Source organism: Ailuropoda melanoleuca, chromosome 12, assembly GCF_002007445.2.
Source record: "Ailuropoda melanoleuca isolate Jingjing chromosome 12, ASM200744v2, whole genome shotgun sequence".
NCBI lineage: Eukaryota > Metazoa > Chordata > Mammalia > Carnivora > Ursidae > Ailuropoda > Ailuropoda melanoleuca.
The window spans coordinates 2,236,164-2,259,181 of NC_048229.1; the positions used below are offsets into that span (position 1 = coordinate 2,236,164).

Genomic DNA, 23,018 nt, shown 5'->3' on the forward strand with positions numbered 1-23,018 from the left:
CGAGGAAGGAAAGACTCATTCATTGCAGTCACCAGAAGCGTCTGCAGTAGCAGGGACACCGTAGAGCCCATCTAGAAAACCGTGGACCGCTATTCGTCTTCATATGCATTTCTGCACTGGAGCCGGCCCGGGCAGGGAATGCGTGTTCGCGTGGGTGCGCGCGTGCATACCATATGTGCACAGCCCTTAGAGTCCTGGGCTCCGAAGATGGAAAACATTATCAGTAAAAGTCCTATAGGGAAAAATATGTCTATGTCTGTATCTGTGTATCCATGTATCAATCCTTCTGTCTCTTCTATATCTGTTTCCTTCCCTGTGTCTTGTCTCTATCTTGTCTATATTTGTACTTAAACATATGTGTAATATGGAGATATGCATAATGCAAAATAAGATTTTTTTTTTGATTTGCTAAGAGTCTTGAGAATCTATAGTCATACTGGTTTTCAAAGGCGTTCAGTGCACACCAGGTACATAGATCCCTCCATACCTTAGCTGTGTTTGAGGGTGAGGGAGACGTTGTTGGGGACATCGCGGTCCGGGCTGCTCTGGTCTCTGCCCTCGCGCTCCGTGACAGCTCTCGTCTGCGAACACCTGCAAGTGAGCATCCTGAAATCCCCCCATTTCCCTGGTGTGCTCAGCATCCTGGAACAAAGGCCGTGTTTGGATTATCTGTTTCTTGAAGGCCTGGGGAGCAGTTTAGAAAGATAATAGTATTTCATGGAACGTTAAAAAAAGAAACAAAAGGAGAATTATAGGATCCAGCCAAAGTAGCTTTATTTATAGTCCAACTGTGAAGAATATCATCTTGTTTCTCAGGTTCTAAAAATTTCATTCTGATTATTGTTCTCTTGGACAGGATGGCTTCTTTTATTTTTAAATGTACATGTTTTGGATTTTCTGTCATTTCTAAAAGCGCCTTTCTTCTGACAGCTCTCTGCTTCCATGCTGCGTGCCAATTAGTTCAAGAAGTTTCCCTGGTGTCTTGTTAGCCTTTAACTCTTGTGATTAATTTTGTTGCCAGTTAGCCCCACATAGCTTCCTTTTTAGACCAAGTTGGAGAAGATAGCAAGAGGGTCACAGAGCTTTGTGTTCTTACGTAGTGCTGTTTTTTTTTCTTTTAGAGCTTTGGAGTTATAAATTATATACCATAATATTCACCTATGTAAAATATGCAGTTAAACGGGCTTTAGAAAACTTAGACCATCACTGCAATCTGGTATTAGAGTGCACTTCCGTTATCAGAAAGTCTTTTTTTTTTTTCACTCATCTGCTGTAAATTCCCACATTCCCAATTCCAAGTAATCCCCTGTCTCTTTTCTGTCTCCATAATCCTGCATTTTCCATATTAGCCCAAACTGGAAACAACCCAAGTGTCTATCAGCTGCTGAGTGTCTAAAGCTCTGAGCTACACTTACCCTTAAAATAGTACACAGCCACGAACAAGAATGCCCCGTGGGCGTGAGCAGGCATGGCTGACCCTCCGTGGCGTGCTGCTGGGGGGAGAGCCCAGAAAGGAGGCGGTGTGTTCTAGGCCTCTATTTGTATGCAATTTCTAGACCTCATTTTATAGAAGTTCATTTTCAGTTTCTCACTGGGATCCACCAAGTTACCAGGCACAAGATTACTTTATTATTTCCTGAGTTACTTTTATTTTCCTCTTTCTATATATCAACTTGCTTTGTTATGAGATTTCAAAATGTTTTCTCAGTGGAACCTTAACTTCAGCATGAATGCTCGGTGATCAGTGGTCAAGGAAATGATGCAGTGGCCAGCCAGCATTAAGAGGTTTTTCATCTTGCTGCTTCGAAGGGATGTATCTCCTTGAGGCAAAGATTCCAATCAGTAAATGCAAGGGCTCCCGATTCTTCATCTTGGTCATTAAGGTAGATCTGGTTTTTATACCATAGAAGTAAGATGTATGACCTCAACCCCCATTACAAGGTCATGGCCTCTTGATTAGAATCTGAATTCTAAAATATTCTAAAACAAATGGGTTTTTCAGTTGTGGACAGATGCCAGCATCCGATGCAATCATGTCAGGATCCGTTTCACAATGTCCAGTGATCATTTGGGAGTCTCTGAACATAAGCAAATGTGTTTCCACTCCATTGACATCAGCGTTAGTCACTGGGGTCATCTCTGTTGGTCGCTGCTTAGCATTGTCCCCATGTCACGTTCGGAGCCTGACATGCTTGCTGGATGAGGTTTTGATGACCCACTCCTGGAGGCAAACGGAACGTGGATGAGAACAGCATTTTGCTTGGTGTGCCGGTGCTCATTACAGCAAATCCTCACGGAGAAAACCAGCACAGAGCCCTGAGAACAGGACCAGAGTGTCCAGGGGCCGCATGGCATGGGTGCTAAATGCCAGTAGCACATTGACCTTGATATGGAGACATGGGATGTCGTCAGCACGTGCCACTTGGTGGCTGTGGGCACAGACGGTTGCTTTTCCATGAAGTCATTCAAAGGGAGGGGGTGACAGATTGAAAATGGCTGAAGGTGGTCCACGGTTCGCAAAGCCCGGCAATAGTGCGCCGTGTTTACAGAGCACGCCTTCCCTTCCCACCTGCAGGATGGCCCGCTTGCACCTTGAACTCCACGTGCTCTCCAACGGAAGTGAAGTTATACAAAAGGGAGTTTGTCTTACCCGAAGTGGAAACGAGGATCATTTGGGTGCTGAGGTCAGCCGTGACATCCAAACCACGCGAGACGTCAGTACTAGTGAGTTCTAGGGACTGTGCTGCTGGCACCAGGCGCTGAATGCTGCGTCGTCTGTGCCGCTGTGGACGGGTCGCGGGTCTTACTGGGAGCGTTATGCAGTGGTGCACCAGGGTAGTAAGCGATCCACTGTGTTTTATTTAATGCCTGCAATGTCGCGTCGGGTACAGGCTGACGCCGTCCTCCTATTTGGCTTTGGTGCCACCTGGCCCGCATTCCTGGAGTCCTTTACAGCGCGGCGTGTCTTACCTGTTTTCTCTTGTGCTTTATCCTCACTGCTCCGCAGTGGCCGCTAAAGCACGGGTCCCCATCCTTTCTGGGGCCGTGGACTGTGTTGGCCGCCCCCTCATGCCTGTGAATCTTTACTCAGAATACTCGTTTTAATTTCACAGAGTCAAACTCATCGCAGTGTTGAGGAGGGTGGTTATATTGAAACGTGTTTTGGTGACGCAGTAGAAGGGCTTCCTTCCTAAAACCCTGCACACGGAGCCTGGGAGCGCATCTCATCACCACCTGATTGCAAACGAGTGTGAAAGGCAGAATCTACTTTGAAATATCTATTATAAACGCACGATGACGTGAAGGTCACTGCCATTCCAGTGGGTGAAAACGCACTGTCCTCGCTGCTCTGGCTGTGGCCCACGTTCATTATTGAAGGGTGTGCTAAATTTTCAGTTCAAGACTAAAAAAGAAAAATTACAAAAATGCGCTTTCCCCACCCATTTTTTCAGACCCCTGAACTCCATCTCCTTGGGCCCCAGATTAATGACCCTTCCTTAAAACAAGTTCAGGTTTCTTAACATAGGATGAGACATAATTAAAGAATAAAATATTTTTTAACCTATAAAGCCCATCTCTCCCTATGCAGCAGTTGAGAAAGGTTTATTATATTACAACTTCTCATAAGTACAATTGCAAGCAATAGATAAACCTTCGTGGGACTTCCCATATGGAAAACAATAGATCCGCGTGTGTGCCAAGATTTGTTAAAATGTTTCATGACCGTTTGGTCCTGTATTCTAGGAACTAATCCTAAATAACTCATCAGAGATACGATGGGTTTTCACATTTTAATTAATAATAAAAATTTGGAATCTGCTACCTAGGAAAGGATAGACCGATGATTGAGTGACATTACCATATTCACACGGCAAAATGTAACCAGACCAATAAAATGGTGTTTTCAGATATTTATTGGCACAAGAACATGCTCTCGGTCGTCTGGTGTGTAGACACATGGATAACGTAGTCACAAGGCTAAAGGTGAAATGTGACAAAATTCAATAACAGTGAGATTATGGGTGATATTTATTTTGTCCTGCATTCAAGCCAGAAAATTTTTTGAGAACCTACTATGTGCCGGGTGCTGGACTATACCAGAGGTCAGTGTCATACGTGACGTCTGTTTTCATGGGTCTCACAGCCTCGATCTTACATTCGTTGACATTTGCCAATCTTTACAATAAGCTTGCAATCGTTTTATTAATTACAAAAATATCCTGAGGCTTTAATTCTTTTATTGTTATTACAGACTTGCCTCAGAGAAATGTACGCTTTTCCTTCAAGAGTGAAATCAGGGTTGACGTGAAGGGAACCAGTCCAGGCATTGGCAAAATGGTTGACTTTTGTCAGAAAATGAGCTGTCTTCGGAAATTGTATTCTGATCCTCTCGGCGATTACATACATTGTTCATTTTTTGTGTTTCCATTCAAGGACACAACACTAAATTCTCTTTGGATTTCAGGAATGAAAAAAACCTGCAATTCTTATGAGATAATGTGCCCTGATTATCTTTTAGCAAGATAAATTAAAATTGATTTATTTTATTATACAACAGTCCTAGAACATACGTTAAGATCATATAAAAACAAAGGAAATCAACTAGTTCTAATGCCGTTGATAGCATCAGAAGTTGGATTTTTCTTTTCAAAGCATAAATATCATCCAAAAAAAGCCAATCGTAATTTCCCCCTGTTCTTTATTCACCCATGCCAGCCACGGAGAAAACTGCCTCCAAACTAATTTCAGAGTGACCTTGTGATGGGGTTATGAGCCTAAGAAATTGTAGCAGGAGCCTCGGGCAGGATTTATGAGAAGATGTGAATTGGATTTTGCATGGGGAAGGAAAATTTCATTTAGTATTTATTATCTAGCACTATTTTAACATAGGGCAATGGGATGGTGTGACCCCCCTCGAGGACGGTCCTGAGCCCCGTGCAAGTCCTGGGTGGTGGAAACATCAGACACAGCAGCTGGGTCAATGTCCTCAAACCTAATGGCCAGACCTGTCTCACTCACATCTGTTGTCTAAATGTGTGCTGGAAGCCCAGGGAAACCCCTTTCCACTTAAGTACAGTGTCTGCTGCTCGACACCCACACCCAGTAACCTGACTACAAGCATCTTGCGTTGGTTAAGAAATCAGTATGTGCCGCCGTCTCCTCGGTGCTGCTCTAACCTTAGCCATTCATTCTTCTCACACGGAAGGCAGAGTTCACTCCCATTTTGTGGACCATGAAACTGAGACCCAGCTGAAGGCAGGTCACGTAAATCGTTCCCTGTGATGGGATGAATGATGCCTCTTTCCTCCTCTCAAAATATGCCTGTGTTATGGCTCCTGGGACCTGTAATGTGACAAGGTCTTGAGATGGGGAGACTATCTTGCCTTGTCCGGTAGACCCCATATAATGAGATTCTAATGATACTTGTCAGGTTTGCATACAGTGGGGTCAGGGGTCTGACGGGATCAGAAAGGGGGGCAAGGAGTCAAGCTGAAGATGCAGGGCCGTGGATTCTCCCCTGGAGTCTTCACGAAACCAGCCGTGCTGGTTCCTCAGCGGCAGACCCCCGCCCTCTGGGACTGGGAGAGCGTGTGTGTTGCTCTTAGCCACCACATTTGAGGGAACTTGTGGCAGCAGCCAGGGGCACCGAGTGCCCTTCCCTGGTTCCCTCCTGTAGCTGCAGTAGAACGAGGTCTCAGCCTCTGGGAGGCAGTGTCAGGCTTGGGCTGTCGGCTGTGGTGCTGGCCTCCGGATCTGCTGACTCCTGACACGTGCCCCGGACTTAGGAGAGCGTAGCAGGTGAGTGAGTGGCATTGTGGGTTCCCTCGGTTTGGGTCCAGAGCCCTGCCCTGCCACCACCAGCCGTGTGGCCTTGGACAAGGCACATGGGCATCTAATCTTCACTCTCCACATGTATGAAATGGACATGACGGCCACACTTATCCAACGGGTCCTGAGGATGGAGAAACTGAATGTGTGAGATGCACTCTGCATGGTTCTTGACTCCCTGTCCACATCCTGATCACATGTTGTCATTAACAGAAGACACTGCAAGGCTTTCTGAAGCCACAAGGGTTTAGACGCCACATTTGAATCTTGCTGCTGGAACTCTGCATTCACCCAGTCAGTGATTCACACCCATTTTATTTGTAACCGGTGTGTGGAGAGGTGTGTGTTCATCAGGTGTTTCCTGAAACGAGTTCCAGCCAGCTTCAGTGGTCGGGGGCACAGAGTTCTGACCCTGGGGACCGTGACGCATGTGGCCCCTTGGTGTCCTCCTCGGGAAGTCACCTGGAGATCTTGAAGAAGGCATCTTGATTAAGAGATACCTAGAGACCAAGTGGGTAGCCCCATACACATGGTGCTCACGGAATAAATAGAGATTTAGAACCTGCTGGATTGGGGTTCTGGGGAGATGCAGGAGTTAATGTCCTAGAAGAGCCTCTCAAGATATAAAGCAGCGGTTCATGCTGGAAGGCTTTGATGAAATGAGTCTCTCCAAGTGAATAAAAACCAGATGTATCATAAGCAGGACTTGTTCGCCGTCACTGGGCATTCCGGAACATCCCTAAATCACAGGGCATATTCTCTTACACCAGACCCTCTTTTCCCATGAGATCAGTGCTGTCGCTGGGGGTTGCACTCCTGATGGAGGGCTTCAGCTTCAAGCAAACCATAGCTGGCAAAAGAATGTAGGAGAAAAGCAGAATTCTAACCACCTGAAACTCTGACCGTCATTTTGCAGAGGGATGGCACATCACACCTGTCCTGGTCAGCAGGTGTCCAGGAGGCGTCTAACTTACAACCGGGCACGTTGCCAGGCACCAGGGACACCTAGGGAATCAGACCCGTCCTGCACGTTCATGCAGCACGTAAATCATTTCATCTCATCCAGGTAGGCTCGCCCAGGGGTGTGTGCACTGACTGTTGATTTTCTCCGAAGCCCCGGTGTTCTGCACACAGCATAAAAGTCTTCAGTGTCAGAAATCAGACCGTAACTTGACAGCTGTGGTGTTTCGGAAGGAGTGGCACGCACAGTCAGAGTGAGGAGACGTGTTTTTGATTTCCGTGTCAGTTAGGGTTCTCCCTGTCTGTTGAACGTGACAGAAAACCCAGGTCCAGCTTGTCTCCTCGAGCAGAAACAAAGGGATGAGGAAGGAGGTGGTCGTGGTGGAATAATTGCCTACTGAGACGGGAGAGTCTGATGGAGACCTTTGAGTGTGGCGGCTTCAAAACAGTTCTGGAAGTTCTAGACAGCCCTCCCATCCGAAGGTGGCGTCTAGCAGCCCTCCCCGACGTGTGGGTCAGACTTGGTTCCTTGCCCCCAGCGGACAGAGCAGAGCACAGCAATGGCGTGGGGCTCGTGAGGCTAGATCATCACTGACGCTGCCCTCCCGCTTTGCTCTTTCTTGAGACGTTCCCCCAGAAGCAGGACCTCCGGATGGCTGCCACCCCACTTCCTCCTGCCGGTGACCTCAGCCCCGTGAAGCCGTGCCAGAGCCCCTGACCCTCAGAGAACACGGGGACCATAAATCCTTCCTGCTGTTCGGTCACACGGTCCAGCTGGGCTTGAGCCGAGGAGATGGCATCACCACTGGGCTTCTCTCTGTCGCTGGCTCTTCTCCGTGCTGGCTGTGATCTCAGGAGGGCTCCGCACTCTGCGTGGGAAGTCGGTGTTTACCTTCCAGCTTTAGAGCCTTCCGTTCCCAGTCCAGTAGGGGAGACACAATGACTCTCTCTCCAGTAGTTCCCTAGACGTCCTGGGATCCACTCCAATGGGACCAGCCTTGGTCCTGTGCCTCCCTCGGGACCAGTCTCTGTGGCTGGGACTTAGGTCACATGCTGGAGGGACCGGAATTGTCAGTCAGCAAACACAGAGGTTGGGTAGGGGATGATTTTCTATCCATCAGACCTTTGAGTGGCTACTGTCTGCTGGGTACAGTTCCAGAGCTCCTTCAGGGAACACGAGAAGAACGAAATGTTCTTCCTCATGTGGCTTCGTTCCGGTGATTGAATGCTGAGTGGTTAAAAACACGGCAGATCTCGCTGGTGGACCCATAGATGCCGGTTAAGNAACACAGAGGTTGGGTAGGGGATGATTTTCTATCCATCAGACCTTTGAGTGGCTACTGTCTGCTGGGTACAGTTCCAGAGCTCCTTCAGGGAACACGAGAAGAACGAAATGTTCTTCCTCATGTGGCTTCGTTCCGGTGATTGAATGCTGAGTGGTTAAAAACACGGCAGATCTCGCTGGTGGACCCATAGATGCCGGTTAACAGCTGTATGATACTGAGTATGTCTCTTCTGTCTTATCTTCCTCACCTGCAAAATCAAGATATAACATGTCTTCTCTTCCTTGGCGAGTTTTCTCTAAGGATAAAATGAGGTGATGGATGTGGGAACAGTATATAAAATACAGAACAGTATTGTTTTCAATATCGAAAGCAGGTTCACAGCCTGGGAGAAAGTACTTGCAAATCATATTGCCGACAGAGGGCTGAAATCCAGAATAGAAGACAAATGACCCAATTTAAAAAAAAAATGGACAAAATATTTGAACAGAGGTTTCACAAAGGAAAATATGCAGGTGGCACCCGCAAGAGGCATGTGAAAATATACCCAACACTTTCAGTTATGAAAAACACACACCCGGACGACACCGAGATACCACCACACAGGCACCGGAACGGCCGAATTTCAAGACAGATGGACTTCTGCTCATGTCTGCGTGGCGGCTGTATTCCCAGCAGCCCAGCGTCCACCGGAGGTCAGCCGATGGACACGGGCCCATACATCCATCATCAGAATAAGACTCAGAAGTAAAAAGCAATGACGTTTTGGTGCATATGACACGGATGAAGCTCAAAAGAAACGCTCTTGCCGCGTGAAAGAAACGCTCTTGCCGTGTGAATGAAACCAGACACAGTGTTCTCTGTGCACGGAGTTCTATAGACTTCAAATCCAACAACCATTGCAGAAGGCAAGTTCGGGGTCGCCCGGGGTGGCAGAGGGGCTGGGATGTGACTGCCCAGGTTCACGGGGGACTCCCCGGGCTGATGGATATGTCCTCCATCTTGATGGGGACTGTGGTTACATGGCTGGACGTGTGTCAGAGTTCATCCAAGTCCATGCGTACAACGGGAGCATTTCATGACATGTAAATTGTTCTTCAGCGCGTGTCGTTTAAAAATAGTCCACGTTTACGTAAGGCCTCACGGACCCGCCGGGATTTTAGGGTATGCTGGAGATGAGCAGACGCAGCCAAGTCCTTCTCACACGGCCTCGAGAACGGGAGCCCTCGCAGCTCTGTGCGTTTGGGTACAGCAAGCAGGGACATTGCGAATCGTTCAGTTGGCTCGATTGCTTGAAGTGGCGGGCTCAGTAAATAACGTGTGTTATCGCAGCCCGCGCTCTGGTGAACTTGGGCCAGATCCCATCCCATGCATGTTTTATTTCACCTGCACTGTGTTTTACAATTGGGAAATTTCACATCCAATTCTAGACTCTCGGGTCTCCGGCAGCACGGTGTCTCCGCCTCGGCTTGGCTGTGCCCGTAGCGGGGCTCCGCGGGAGGGCACTTAGTGCCCTCCGTGAGTCATCGCACTCCCGTCTGCCTCAGTACGTCTCCCGAGCCTCAGGGCCCTCCGCTCATTTCTAATGCCTGATTGCTTCTTTTAGGTGTTTTGTTTTACGACCCTCGGTTTATTTGACGTATATATTTTGTGTATGCATTTACAGGCACTTGGATACATGCACGCCTCCTTTCAACTTTATAGCAATTCCTGCAGGATAGATACTCATTTCCTTTTTACAGAGGAAGAAACATAAGGTCAAAAATGAAGCGACCTTCCCAAGTTCTTGTAGGTAAGAATTTCTAGAGCTGGAATTCAAGGGGAACTTCCTCTTGTGGTATGGTCCTTGTTGGTGGGGGTGGGGGGATAGAGCAGTTAGTTTTAAAATGAAGGCTAATTCACTGTCCGTGTCCTGTCTGGTGTATCCAGGCTTCAACTCACACAGAGTTAGTGCTCCGTTGTGACTGCCATTGGACTGAATTGATCGATCCCCCGATATTCCCACTTTTTTTTTAAGATTTTATTTATTTATTCGACAGAGATAGAGACAACCAGCGAGAGAGGGAACACAAGCAGGGGGAGTGGGAGAGGAAGAAGCAGGCTCATAGCAGAGGAAGCCTGATGTGGGGCTCGATCCCACAACGCAGGGATCACGCCCTGAGCCGAAGGCAGACGCTTAACGACTGAGCCACCCAGGCGCCCCCCCACTTTTTTTTTTTAAATCACATATTCCCTCCATGCCAACCCTTGAAAAGTTTTCCAGAGCATCACCCTTCCTGTATCGGATAGTGTTGCACAGATCGGAAAGAGTATCGTGGAATGTAAACTAAACCCTTCGCCATTTGATAACCCTTCACATGCTCAAGTCTGTTTGTTGGGCATCTTTTGCCTGCAGACACCATTGGAACCTCTTGTTGTTCCCAGGTCCGGCGAGAGGTTCCGCTGCTGCTCCTCCCCTTTCGGAGGACCAACCTGATGGACAGAATTGTGTCCTCTAGAGCACACGGAGGGTGGGCGGGGCGAAGTTGGCGATAGACTCCGTGGAGCGTCTGAAAGCACCCGGGGTCGGGGCGGTGGCCGGCACGCGAGTCTCCCGTGTCAGCATCAGTGAGCGGTCGGTGCACCTGTGGGAGACAGGGAGCCTTTGCAATTCCAGAGACAAGGGAAGACTCGGATGCGGACCCGAGTATGGAGAACAAGGAGGAGGAGTTATCTGGATGACCGTATTTCAAAACTGAAAGAGAAAAGGGAGCACGTGTCGGGCTGTCAGAGGGAAGAAACCGTCTGGAAACTCGGAGCCTGTTTTCTGTCTCTCCTGCCATCTGTCCCTGTACCTCAGTTCCTCCCACAGTGTTGTCAGGATCGATGAAATAGGTTGACAGAGTTGACTTTATAGATTATTGTGCGTATCATTCACAGGGTGGATGGCCTGGGTGAGCAATGTTATGGGGCTGTGCGATGCAATTTCTAAAACAAGTGTAGTTTCTGGGTTTAAAATATGTGAATAAAATAGTTAAGATTGTTAGACCATATGATTTCACTCATGTGGAATTTAAGAAACAAAACAAACGAGCAAAGTGAAAAAAAAAAAGGAGAGAGAGAGAGACAAACCCAGAAACAGACTCTTAACTACAGAGAACACACTGCTGGTCACCAGAGGGGAGGGGGTGGGGGACAGGGGAAACAGGTGCTGGGGATGAAGGGGTGCACCTGTCGTGATGAGCAGGGGTGATGTATGGAAGTGTTGAGTCACTGTTTTGTACGTCTGACACTAATACCACACTGTACGTTAACTATACTGGAATTTAAGTGAAAACTTAAGATAGTTAAAAAAAAAACAACAGCAGGGTCTCTGTGTGTTTACATACTCTGTTTCCTTGCCCAGAATGTCCTTCCCTCCCGTCTCTTCCCATCCAAATATACTCATCCTTTGTTGTGCTGTTTAAATGTCCCCGTTTCTGGGACTTGCTGTCCCCCCACCTCCCACACAAAGGTAAATAGCTCAGTTGCTTTTGGGATTCTTATGTCCTTCTCTACACTTGAGGGAACCTTCAGACCCCCTCTCTGGACTCTGCACGGGACACATAACTATTAAGGCAGTTGGAAAATCGTTAACTGATATGTCCATATGTGGGCCCGGAGAGTTCAGTCCCAGGATTTTTGTAGGAAATAAGCCTTCCTTCCAGCTGGTAGAATGTGCTAGAATGTAAACTTGGAACAGCTAGTAACGCATTTGCCATAATGTGGCCTAACTTCCTGAAGGGAAGGTCCTGATCCCCTGTGGCCGTTTCACACCATTATCTGGTTCTGCCCCAAGTCAGAACCTTCCTTAGGCTTTGTACACACATGAGCCAGTAGTGTCTAGTTGCTTAAACCATTTGAAGCTGGCTTTCTGCCATTTGCAGAACTTCGTAGACCCCAGGTTATAGTTCTGGCTATATTCCAGTTAATAAGTATAAAAATTCCAAATTTTACTTGATAACACAGGTCGCACAATTGCAAAAATTGCACGAGGAGGAGAGCTTGGGGTCCCATCCCCAGTGCAAAAGCGTTCCTTAAAACGGCTTTAATGATGGAGCTTGAGATCGCTAGGCTTCCGGATTTGGGTATTGCTCGTATCAGAGATGTTCAGTCTTTGGGCGGATGCCCTCTGAGTATCTCTTTGCCTGATCTGTGATTTCAAGTGGGGACTATATTAATACTTGATATTCTATGATTTCACATCGTTTCCCTGAGAAGCCTGATATTCAGTCTCCTGATGGTCTGAAACATGACTCGGATTAGGAAAATCACAGAAATTGTGAATAGGGACCCTTTGGTTCAAGCTGTGGATTTTGTAGACGGAGAAACCGGACCTGCAAGGCACTGAGGATTTTGTTGGGAGCCTGGGTTGTTGGAGGCTAGATCTTAGGGCAGTCAAGCAGCCGCCACCACTGACCCGCTCACTGTGTTGGCCGTGTTGACTTTCACATCCTTTGCAAACCTTTCGTGGCTCTCGCCATGCATTGCCTGGAGAATACTCTGGGTTCTGGAGTTAGAACGTTTTTAAATGAGAAATGAGCACGTCTCTCTGATAGGATCAGACTTCTTTTCAAGAGAGAAATTGCAGGGTGATTCCCCAAGCTATGTATCTTAGCAGCCTCGGAAATCATGAGACATGGGATTGTATTTTAGGATCGTCTGAGCAGACCTCCATTTCTCCTCTCCTGCCTCGCTCTCTAATCTGAGGAGATGGATCTTGAATCCTTCAATCTCTCTGAAATGGTTTTCACTTTGGTTGTCATCTTAAGTATGAGTTTCCCCTTAATCCTGGAAGTTTTATTTCATTTTACACCTTTTCCTAGAGCCTGAAATGTAATTTTACTTTGATGCTGCAATTTCTAGATTCTGTTTTTTATGATTGTATTGTGCTCTGAGGTAGACAGAAGGTGCTCAAACTTCACCCTCATGTACAAGGGAGGCCCTACGGAGAGACAGGAAGGAAGCAGATATGTTAAAATCGAAACTGCAGTGTTTGGAAGTGACGCTCACTCCCTTTGCCTGCCCCCTTTTCTTGTAAACCACTGGCATCACCATGGAATGTGTACTGTGGACACATGTGATGTTTTACCAGGCGCCCACGAAGGTCTGGGGTCATTGGCACGGGGGCGCGAGCCCAAAAGCACATTGAGGAGCTGGGCGTCCTGTTTCTTACAGAGGGGAGTCCAGCTCAGGGGGAGTGTGCCACTCCCCGTGGCCTGACGGGACTTCCTTTGTCCCTTAGGAGCGCAGAGGGGAGGAGAGGGGAGGGGAGGGGAGGGCAGGGCGAGGCTCAAGGTGAACCACAGACACGGAGCAGGGAGTGGCATATTTTGTCCATTGAGGGTTGGACGGGACACCGAAATGTCAACTGTCTGTGGGGGAGCCACTGGTGTCCCGTGGGCGTCTTAGTCTTGTGGCAGCCCTGTGGCGGGGTGTGCCAGGGTGTGGCGGGGAACTGCTGAGAATGGTTGCTGGCAATCAAGACAGCTCCTGAGGCCGTCCAGGGGCCGAGGACCATCTCCACAGGACTAGGAGTCCCTCTAAGCCGCGAGGGGCAGGGTGGTCATGTGAGTGCCACCCCGCTTGGGTCGCTGGCGGAGAGCATCAGGCAGCACCCCACGACCAAGCGGGCTCTGCCACTGCCACGTGAGCCCCCAGCCCCCCATGGCCTTGCTGCCTGTTTCTTGCTCACATCCCTCCTCACATTTACCCTGGTGACTCCCCTAAAGTGGAGATCTCAGTCTGGGGACCTGACTTCTCCTTGTTTGCCGTATTCCGTTCTGTGCATGATGCCACCAGCAAGGGGAGCGGCCATTACTGGGGCGTCAAGAGTGACTCGTGTCGGGGCCCCGCTCTGCTTGCAGCTCAGCCCACGCGTCCTTGTGGGTGCGGGTAGGTCAGACCTCCGTGTCCCCCGTGTTCTCTCTGACCACAGCCAGCTGGCGGAACACTGCATTGCTTCTCTGGATTCTTTCCTTTTCCTTTCGGACACCGTCTGCTGGTCCTCGTTTGCCCCTCGGGCACGGGGTATTTCTGTACTGACCAATCCCACCGTGACCCCTGTGCAGGGATGGTGCAAACGTTAAACCATCCTTCTAAGGTAAACCTTTAACGTTCCACTCTACAATTTATGTTCTTTACTTACATGAGAGTAATGTAGATAAAATATAAAAACAAATCACGTAGCATACCACTTGTTTTTCGTAGTGCCTGCCTCTTGCCCAGGGCGAGAAGCAAGAGCCGTGCCATGGTCCCCTTCCTCCCTCTCCCTGCAGTACCCCAACTCCTGGCATAGTGCCACACACTTGATAGCAGATCCATAAATACTTTCAATAAATGAATGGGTAGAGGCAAGCTGGCACGTGGCTGGATTTGGCAGGCATATTATTCTAAAGCAGGGAAAAGAAGAAGCTTATGGATAAGCAGAGAGGAATGAGGTAATGCTGTGGGGGAGAACGGATGAGAGAGAGAGCACCCTGACCATTGGGAGCTCCTGATTTCAGCTTTCCTGGGGACCCTGACGTGCCCAGCCTTAGACCCCGTAGGCGCGTTAGTCTTCTTTCTTCTTAGGCAACGTGCAGTCTGAAATGACAAAGGCAAAGGGGAGACGCTCGATGGACGCGTGGCCCTAGACTGAGTAGAATGTTTCCCCGAGAGTGTACTTGAACTGTCGTGTACCCTACGCCCTGCATCTGACCCGTGTCGACCAGCAGTGTTCTGAGAAGAGAAGGATGTGGGAGTTTGCCATTAGCGTGGTTTCTCCACATCAGGATCTTGGTATGGTCCGTCTCATCGCTGCGTGCTCGGCCCAGCCCCTGCAGGTGTTCATTCGGACGTGCTCGTGGATTCTTACCCTGTTGAGAAGACACTGAAACATTTTATTATTGAGCTTTCCGTGCACTGTTTGCTGTCTTGGTTTACAGGGGATGGTGAGCCATGGGGGAATGTTGTTAGAGTGATTTCTTCTAAGCTATTTAATTTCATTATTCAAAGGGGAAAACCAACAGGCAAGCCTGGGGAATTTGACAGTATCATATGGCTAAATAAAAAAAAATCCTCAAATAACAGGATGGCTGTAATAAACTTTCCGAAAGCCAGTGGACAATTGTTTCTGCCTTTCAGCCAGAGAAATTTTTTTAAAGACTTTATTTGAGAGAAAGAGAGAGAGCAGAGAGAGAGAGAGTGCATAAGTAGGGAGAGGGGCAGAGGGAGAGGGAGAAGTAGGCTTCCCCCTGAGCAGAGAGCCTGATGTGAGACTAGATCCCAGGACCCTGGGATCATGACACGAGCCAAAAGCAGATGCCCAACAGAGCCACCCAGGTGCCCCTAGCCATAGAAATTTGATACTTCCGGTTCACCGTGGAATTCTGGATGTTCAAGGTCCACGTAAAACAATTTGATATAGTTTGTATGAACCGGGATTCCAGTAAGAACCCCCGGATGGTTGGAATGAAGGGACTTGAGCGAAAAGAGTCATCATCATGGGGAGGTTAGGGTTAGGGGAGAGACGGTGATGTCCGTGCTCCCAGAGACTGGCAAGCTTGTGGGTCTGAGGATGCGAGGGGAGGAAGGGGGGTGCATTACCAGGCCCAGTAAGGGGGGGTCCCAGAGAGGGGGGACCACTGGCCAGAAGCAAGGATTTGAAGGAAGGCAGCTGCCACCAGCAATGGGGGACAAAGCAGGGAAGTGGGGAAGAAAGCCCAAACCTACTCCCCACCTTCTCGTCTCAGGCCAGGAAGTCCCCTCGGCAAAGCCAGTTGGAAACAGAAGGCCAAAGGGACCTTGACTGAGCCAGTGACATGGCCCACGGGAACCAGCCCTGGGCAGGAGGAGGTGAGGAGTGGATCTTGGGGAACAGGGACAGATAGAAAATCATCAGCCCACCATGATGTTCCGTGGTCTTCCTCCTCCAGGCTTGCTCATCTGGGAGCATTCCCTCCAACAAAACCATGAAACCCTTCGGATTTTCCTCTCTCTCCTCCTGCATGTGCTTCGCTCTCTCCCCTCTCTGCCCTGATAGCTACCGTTGGGACGCGTAATGCTATTATTACACTGGGATCCATAGTTGTCTTCCTTCCCACGTGACTGCGTCTTACCGGTGAGCTTCCCATTATTACCTTTGGCCCCTTGGCCAGATCCTTCCTCACCTTGATGAGCATTCACACCAGAAGCCCTTCCCGCATGGACGACTCTGATCTCCTCCTTTGAGATCCACTCAGGCCCTTCGTCTTCAGACACCCAGGGGTCTAGGATGGGTCAGCCAGCCTGTTTCTCCCGCCAGCAAGCCAGCCGGGTCCTTCAGTGACATTCGTTTCCACCACTTCTGAAACCAGGGCAGAACGTCCTCCTGATTTCTATGATCCTCTCAAGGGCTTGGTGGTTTTCTCTGAGCGCACGTACCCAGCTGGCCTCATGTACTCCTGTAAACGTATCAGCTCTCATTCTTAATGGCTTCGTGTGTGTGTTTGTAGATCTTGTATGTATCCACTCAACAAATCCATGCGAGGAGCTACGAGTTGTGTGAATGGACTGTACTGAATATGAGGGGTGCGGTGGTGAATGGAGCAATTTAATCTCTTCACTGCCAGCTTCCAGACAAATCTCGTGCAAACAGAACCAAGAAGCTTGTGTGTCCGTTGCTCTCTCTGTGTTCATACTGAATTTCCAGACCCCCTACCCACCGTGTTTGCTCTTTATCTTACTATGTCTCATAATGAATGTGTAAAAATAAACAGGAAACGGTTCCTATGTTGGAGTCATGTCAACACACGTTTGTCGAGAGGCGGGCATTTTTACCCTGGGTTGGCGAAACGAGAATCAGAGACACCGCAGACGTGGCTGTCGCCCCAGGGATCTTGCACCAGCTCCCCTTTCTTCAGGCAGGGACCAGAAGCAAGTCCGACAGAAACACAGCCGGATGGGGACGCTCCCGTTTCAAAGCTCCTCAGAGCCGTCTGTCCATTTGGGGTGTGTGCAGGGCTGGCTTACCCAGCAAGCCCTCGGTGGGCTCTCTCTCCATCCGGGACAGGGCGGTGGGACGCCTCTGGGAAGGAGGGAAAGCAGGTGATGTAGACGCCCCCTCCTGTCATCTCACCAATGACGGGCCCCCCGGCACCTGCCGGCAGCCGTGTCCAGATCTTGGTAGTGCCTTAGTGGGTGGGACCTGCTGGCCTGGGATTGCTTATGCTACACAGAGCTGGAACGGATGCGCTTCGGGCCATGGCTCCTAGGAAGGTCGCTTCAGCTGTGTGTCCGTCTGCACGTAAGGTGAGGTGCTCAGTGACCGCCAGTGCTCTGGACAACCCCCAGGAGCCCTCCGTTGTGAGCCTGGGTCCGTTGTGTGCTGAGTGAGGACGACGATCTGGGTTTCTGCCCTACAGTCCCAAAGCTGCTCCCACTTTCTGTCCATGTCAACCGTTTGTTTCCTTGGAATTACTGGCAAAGCTCGATATTGGCTCTGGTCTCGTTTGGAATCAGAGTTTATGGTCCACATGGTCGTGTTACCTTGAGGCTAAATTCTCTTCCTCCATGTTAAGAACGTGAGGTTTTCCAGAATGTGGCCCAAGTCCACCTCTGCCCGCTTCTCTTTCGCCCTCTCTCAGTCCCACCTCAGCGGGCTTGCCTCTGCTCCGCCCGGACATGCTTGCTCATGTATTCAGCTGCTATTTGTTATGTGTGTCCCTCGTGCCAGGCACTGTTCTAGACGCCGGGCATCACTCCTGAACGAGGAGATACATACAGGCTCGGCGAGAGGCCAGGTGACTGGAGCCCAGAAAGGGAGTGGGGATGAAGGGAGGGGAGTGTGAGTCAGGGTCACCTGGGGACTCGAGCCAGGATGCGGATAACTGGGTTCATTCAGTGATGATGGGAAGACACAGGACAGGCTGAAGGAGCACACGTCCTGCCCTGTCCTTTTTTTCTTTTTAAGGGAGGTGTAATCCTTCTAGAATAAAATATCATCAAAGACCAGCAGAGGCACAGGAACAGAAACTCAGGTAGTGCCAGTGGTCAAAGGTGCAACGTCTACTCTCTGTAAGCGGATTTATGGTGCTTTGTACATTTGTTGATATGCAAATGTAAACAAAACATTTACATATCCGCCAACATGGCAGCCGTGCACCTGCAGTGTTAAGAAAATCAGATGCATAGGGGCGCCTGGGTGGCACAGCGGTTGGGCGTCTGCCTTCGGCTCAGGGCGTGATCCCGGCGTTCCGGGATCGAGTCCCACATCAGGCTCCTCGGCTGGGAGCCTGCTTCTTCCTCTCCCACTCCCCTGCTGTGTTCCCTCTCTCGCTGGCTGTCTCTATCTCTGTCGAATGAATAAATAAAATCTTAAAAAAAAAATCAGATGCATGGGCAATGTCGAAAAGAAAAAGGGGTGCCTGCCANTGTGTTCCCTCTCTCGCTGGCTGTCTCTATCTCTGTCGAATGAATAAATAAAATCTTAAAAAAAAAAATCAGATGCATGGGCAATGTCGAAAAGAAAAAGGGGTGCCTGCCGGTGGCCCCGATTGTTAAGTGTAGGCTCCCTCTCTGGGAAGCAGCTCATTGGATGCACAGAGGTTTGCATCCCTGACACCTAGCTGTGCAACCTTGGGCATATTCCTGAACTCCTCTGGCCCTTGATTCCTGGTAAACCTAGGAAGGGTGCTAAGGAGAACTGCAAGAGCATACCCGTCCCGGGGCCAAACAGAGAAACCTTTCTGCCTCGGATTTCTACTTTCCCACCAAAGTCCTAGTTTCCTTTGAGCGTCTGGGCCATGGAAGTGTTAGCTCCTGGCTTTCCTTCCCCCCATAGCGGTGAGGCAGGAACGTTGGGTGGGCATGCATCGGTGATGGGAACTTCCCAGCAGTTGGCCCACCCTGGATTCTAGACTGGATGGTGGGAGGGGACAGTGGCGAGACATCTGGGGCGCCCCTTTGACGTGTGCCTGCCCCTGGTCCTTGTCGCAGACCAGCACGTGGCCGAGCTCCAGCTCTAGTTCTGTAAAAACTTTCTAGTTCCAAGAAACCGATTCTTGGTTTCTTGCAAACCCAGGTGGAGAGTCAGATTATTTCTTGACCCCCTAACATGTCAGCAGAGCAGGGGGGCTGTCAGGAATTTCTCCTCTGAAGGCGACTGCCTGGTTTCCCAGGTGCCTCGATGCCTTGTCTCCTCTTAGGGCTGCTCATGAGTGTCGGGGGGGTACAGAAGACAGTGGGTGCGATGTATTTAAATCGTACCTGTCTGTGCTGACCCGTCCATTACCAGTAGCTGGCATGGTGCCTGAGCAAAGTGAACGCACATTCACATGCTTGTATCCGCACATGTTATTTGATGCCCGTTTATTTATAAGAATGTCTCTGAGAGAGGGCGCCTGGGTAGCGCAGTCGTTAAGCGTCTGCCTTTGGCTCAGGGCGTGATCCCGGCGTTCCGGGATCGAGTCCCACATCAGGCTCCTCGGCTGGGAGCCTGCTTCTTCCTCTCCCACTCCCCTGCTGTGTTCCCTCTCTCNTGGCTGTCTCTCTGTCACATAAATAAAAAAAAAAAAATCTTTAAAAAAAAAATCTTTAAAAAAAAAAAAGAATGTTTCTGAGAGAATACAGAGTAGCTGGCCGTTGTATTCAGTCTGAGGAAGGGAACCAGGGAATGAGGTCTGGGAGGGTAGAGACTTTTCCTTAGTACATAGAAAATCTTAAAAAAAAATCTTTAAAAAAAAAAAGAATGTTTCTGAGAGAATACAGAGTAGCTGGCCGTTGTATTCAGTCTGAGGAAGGGAACCAGGGAATGAGGTCTGGGAGGGTAGAGACTTTTCCTTAGTACATAGATTTGTGCTCTTTGAATTTTTTTGAACAAAGTGTGTCTATTCCTGTTTCTAACCATGTAAATGACTTAGAACAGTGGCCAGCATACAGCAAGCATGTAATAAGTGTTAACTGATACTAATTTCAATGCTGTGTTAGACATGAAAATGGGTTGTATTAATTACCATCTTTGATGCCTGTCATAGAATAGATTCTCATAATGGTAGCTATAAGAAAAAATGTTTCCTTCAGCTCTTGGATTAACTTGATCTCTTTGTTTGGAGGTAATAGAATTTCAACTCAGACAAAATAGAGAGAGAGAGAGAGAGGACACGGGTATTGACTCAAGGACCTGAAAGCCATGAGCATCAGGTGCGTTGGGATACCTGGTGTCCTGAAGGTGTGGTTTCTCCACCGCTGGGCTCAGCCTTCTTGTCACCTCTGTGACTCTCAGGAGGTTCCGTGTGCTGGCTTGGACTCTCCATGTAGGTGGTAGTCTCGGGAATAATGGGACACAGCCATCCCAGACAAAGCCCCAGGTCTGCATCTGTCTGGTCTGGCTTGGGCCACGTGCCCCCTCAGAGCCTGCATTCGAGTGTGGACATCCCCAGCTGTCCAGGCTCCGGTCACAGGCGCAGGGATGTGAGCTGAGGGCAGGGCAGCCTCTCATGATCCCAAAGTGTGGGAAACCCATAACTCCCCCACAAGACTTAGGGTGCTGTTGCCAAAACAGGATGGTCCTCTCATTATTCGAAAGGGAAAGAGGCTGTCGGGAGGGTGTCTGAAGTCAACTTGGGATTGAATACACTGGATCTCCTCTGGACCTCGAGGAAAGTGGCAAACGCAAAATGACATCATTAGATTGTGTCACATGAGTGGATTTAGAAAAACGGGGGCTGCCTGTAGTTTTATCTTGCGCACCAATTGTCATTCTATTATAATGTTTTTAATGATAGGATGCGTGATTAGATGTTCTCTGCTATATATTTAAGTGTACTTACGTTCCATCACTTTACAGACATATTTCTTTCTTGATTTCTTTGCTCTGTACTGAAAAGCTCTCACATGTTGCCTTAAAATAAAAATTAATTGCTTTTCAGAGAACTCTGTGAGCAAGGAGATGTGTCTCCCAGGAAGTATTTCATAATCAGCCGGTTTCCAAGTGCTGCATTTGTAACCAGAGCTATTCTTAATTGGCTTGAAACTGACATTTGCTAATTTTTCTTACTAATTTTAACCCCCTTCCCCCCCAAAAAAAGAAAGAAGAAGAAACTCAAACTAAATCCAGGAAGTTTTTCAACTTGATATTCTTTTAGATATTACAAGCTAGGCATTAAGCAGCACTGGCTTTTTTTTTTTTTTTTAAACAAAACCTAATTCATCAGGGCTCCCACATAGGTGAGGCTCATTTCCAACTCAGGTCAAATCCAAAATCCAGGTATTGCTAAGAGGATAGCTCTCCACCAAGCAAAGACTTAAGAACCCAGACTCCTTTAACGTGGGTCCCACTTGTCTTCCACACATGGTTTCCACGGCTACTGAAGTCCTCTGCAAGGAGAAGGGCAGAGAGGATCATGGGAAAGGTGCCCGGATAACCTGCAGGTGTCCAGATCACTTCCTTCACATCCCATTGACCTCATGCATAAGGCTGCCTCTACTGCAAGGGAGGCTGGGAGATGTAGTCCCACTCTGTGGCAGGACGAGGAGGAAGTGGTTTGGGGGGAAGAGCCCACCAGTGTTGATGACTGGTAGGGCAGCCGCCTAGCTGGTCTCCTTGGTCTACCCTCGTTCTTGTTCTCAGACAGCCATCCGTGTGAGCCTGCTGCCAGAGCAGGAAGACTTCCCCCGTGGACAATTACAGCACACACATTTTAGGACTTGGCAACATTCAGAGGGTTTTCAACATGAGCTGTCTCCTTTGCTATTCACCGCTGCCATGAGCAACTCAGGGGAAAGGGTCAGAAGTGAAAATTCAGTCTCATGGAGATTCAGTTGTCTGAAATCACACATCCGGTACATTTAGGGTTGGGACCCCAAGTTTTGGCCCCCATTTCAGTGTTGAAAAGCTGACATAGGTTGTTGCCATTAAATGACGAAGAAATCGATGGTAGCCAACAGACGGTCACACAGTGAAATGCCAGAGGGGTGGGGCAGGTGGGAAAGGTAAAGAAGCAAAGAAAGCACGAGTGAGACAGGAGGGGGCAGCGTGGCCAACGGGGGTGCACGCTAATGGGTCCCTGGAGCTCAGACCCTACCATTGTTGTGCAGGGCTGGGGCTGGGGTGCTTTCATGAGAAAAAAGACATTCAGACAACCAGGGGACGTTTTCTAACATTGGAAATATCATCTAGGCCAATCATGATACACCCGGGTCATCAGTTCGCAAACTGTGAGAGTCTTCGGTCTTTGCTAGAAACCCAGGTGGGCATCCAGAGGCCTATGCCAAACCGACTGGTGGGTTATATCTAGTGCCCCAGGGTGGCTGTGGAGGGTGATTTCTTTCTGAGCATTGTACAGCATAGCTTTGTGCTAGAGAAACTCACATACCCAATTATTTCAAGTTGACTAAATGGGTTATAGGAGCTACGTTTAATAGAATATAGTGTGGTTGTCAGATATGATGGCATGGATTTGGAAAGAACGTGTGTACTGGGATTTCCTGAGGTACATGGAATTGGCTGCTGTCCCCATGGGCCTCTAGCTGCTAGACTCTCTCTCTCCTCCCTCCCTGTCTCCCCCACCCTTTCTTCTTTTCCTTCTCCCTCTCTCCCACCCCCCTCCCCCTCCCACTCTCCCTCCTCTCCCTTCTTCTCCCTCTTCCTCTCTCTCCCTCCCTCCCTCCCTCTCTCCCCCTCTTTTTCTCCCTTTCCCTCTCCCTCCCTCTCCCTTCTCTCTCTCTCTCTCTCTCTCTCTCTCTCTCTCGTGTTGACCAGATGTACAGTGGGCAGGAGGGCTTCGTCTCTGTCCCCAAGGTGGTGGGTCAACTAGCTGTATGGACGGCTTCTCCAGTAGAGATATGAAAGACTTTGGAGGACTCTATATCCGAACGCGGGTGTGATTATCTCGGGATGATGGGATTCAATAATGGTGACTTTAAAAATCCACTTTATCTGTTTATGAACTCGTCTACTGTTTAGAACTA

The 23,018-nt window shown here is 49.0% G+C and overlaps 1 protein-coding gene across 1 annotated transcript in view; it reads left to right on the forward strand.

Annotated features, from left to right (window-relative positions):
• TMEM132D (transmembrane protein 132D) overlaps positions 1–23,018 on the forward strand; it is a 540,026-nt gene that overhangs the window by 251,497 nt on the left and 265,511 nt on the right. The gene's annotated exons all lie outside the window — the stretch shown is intronic.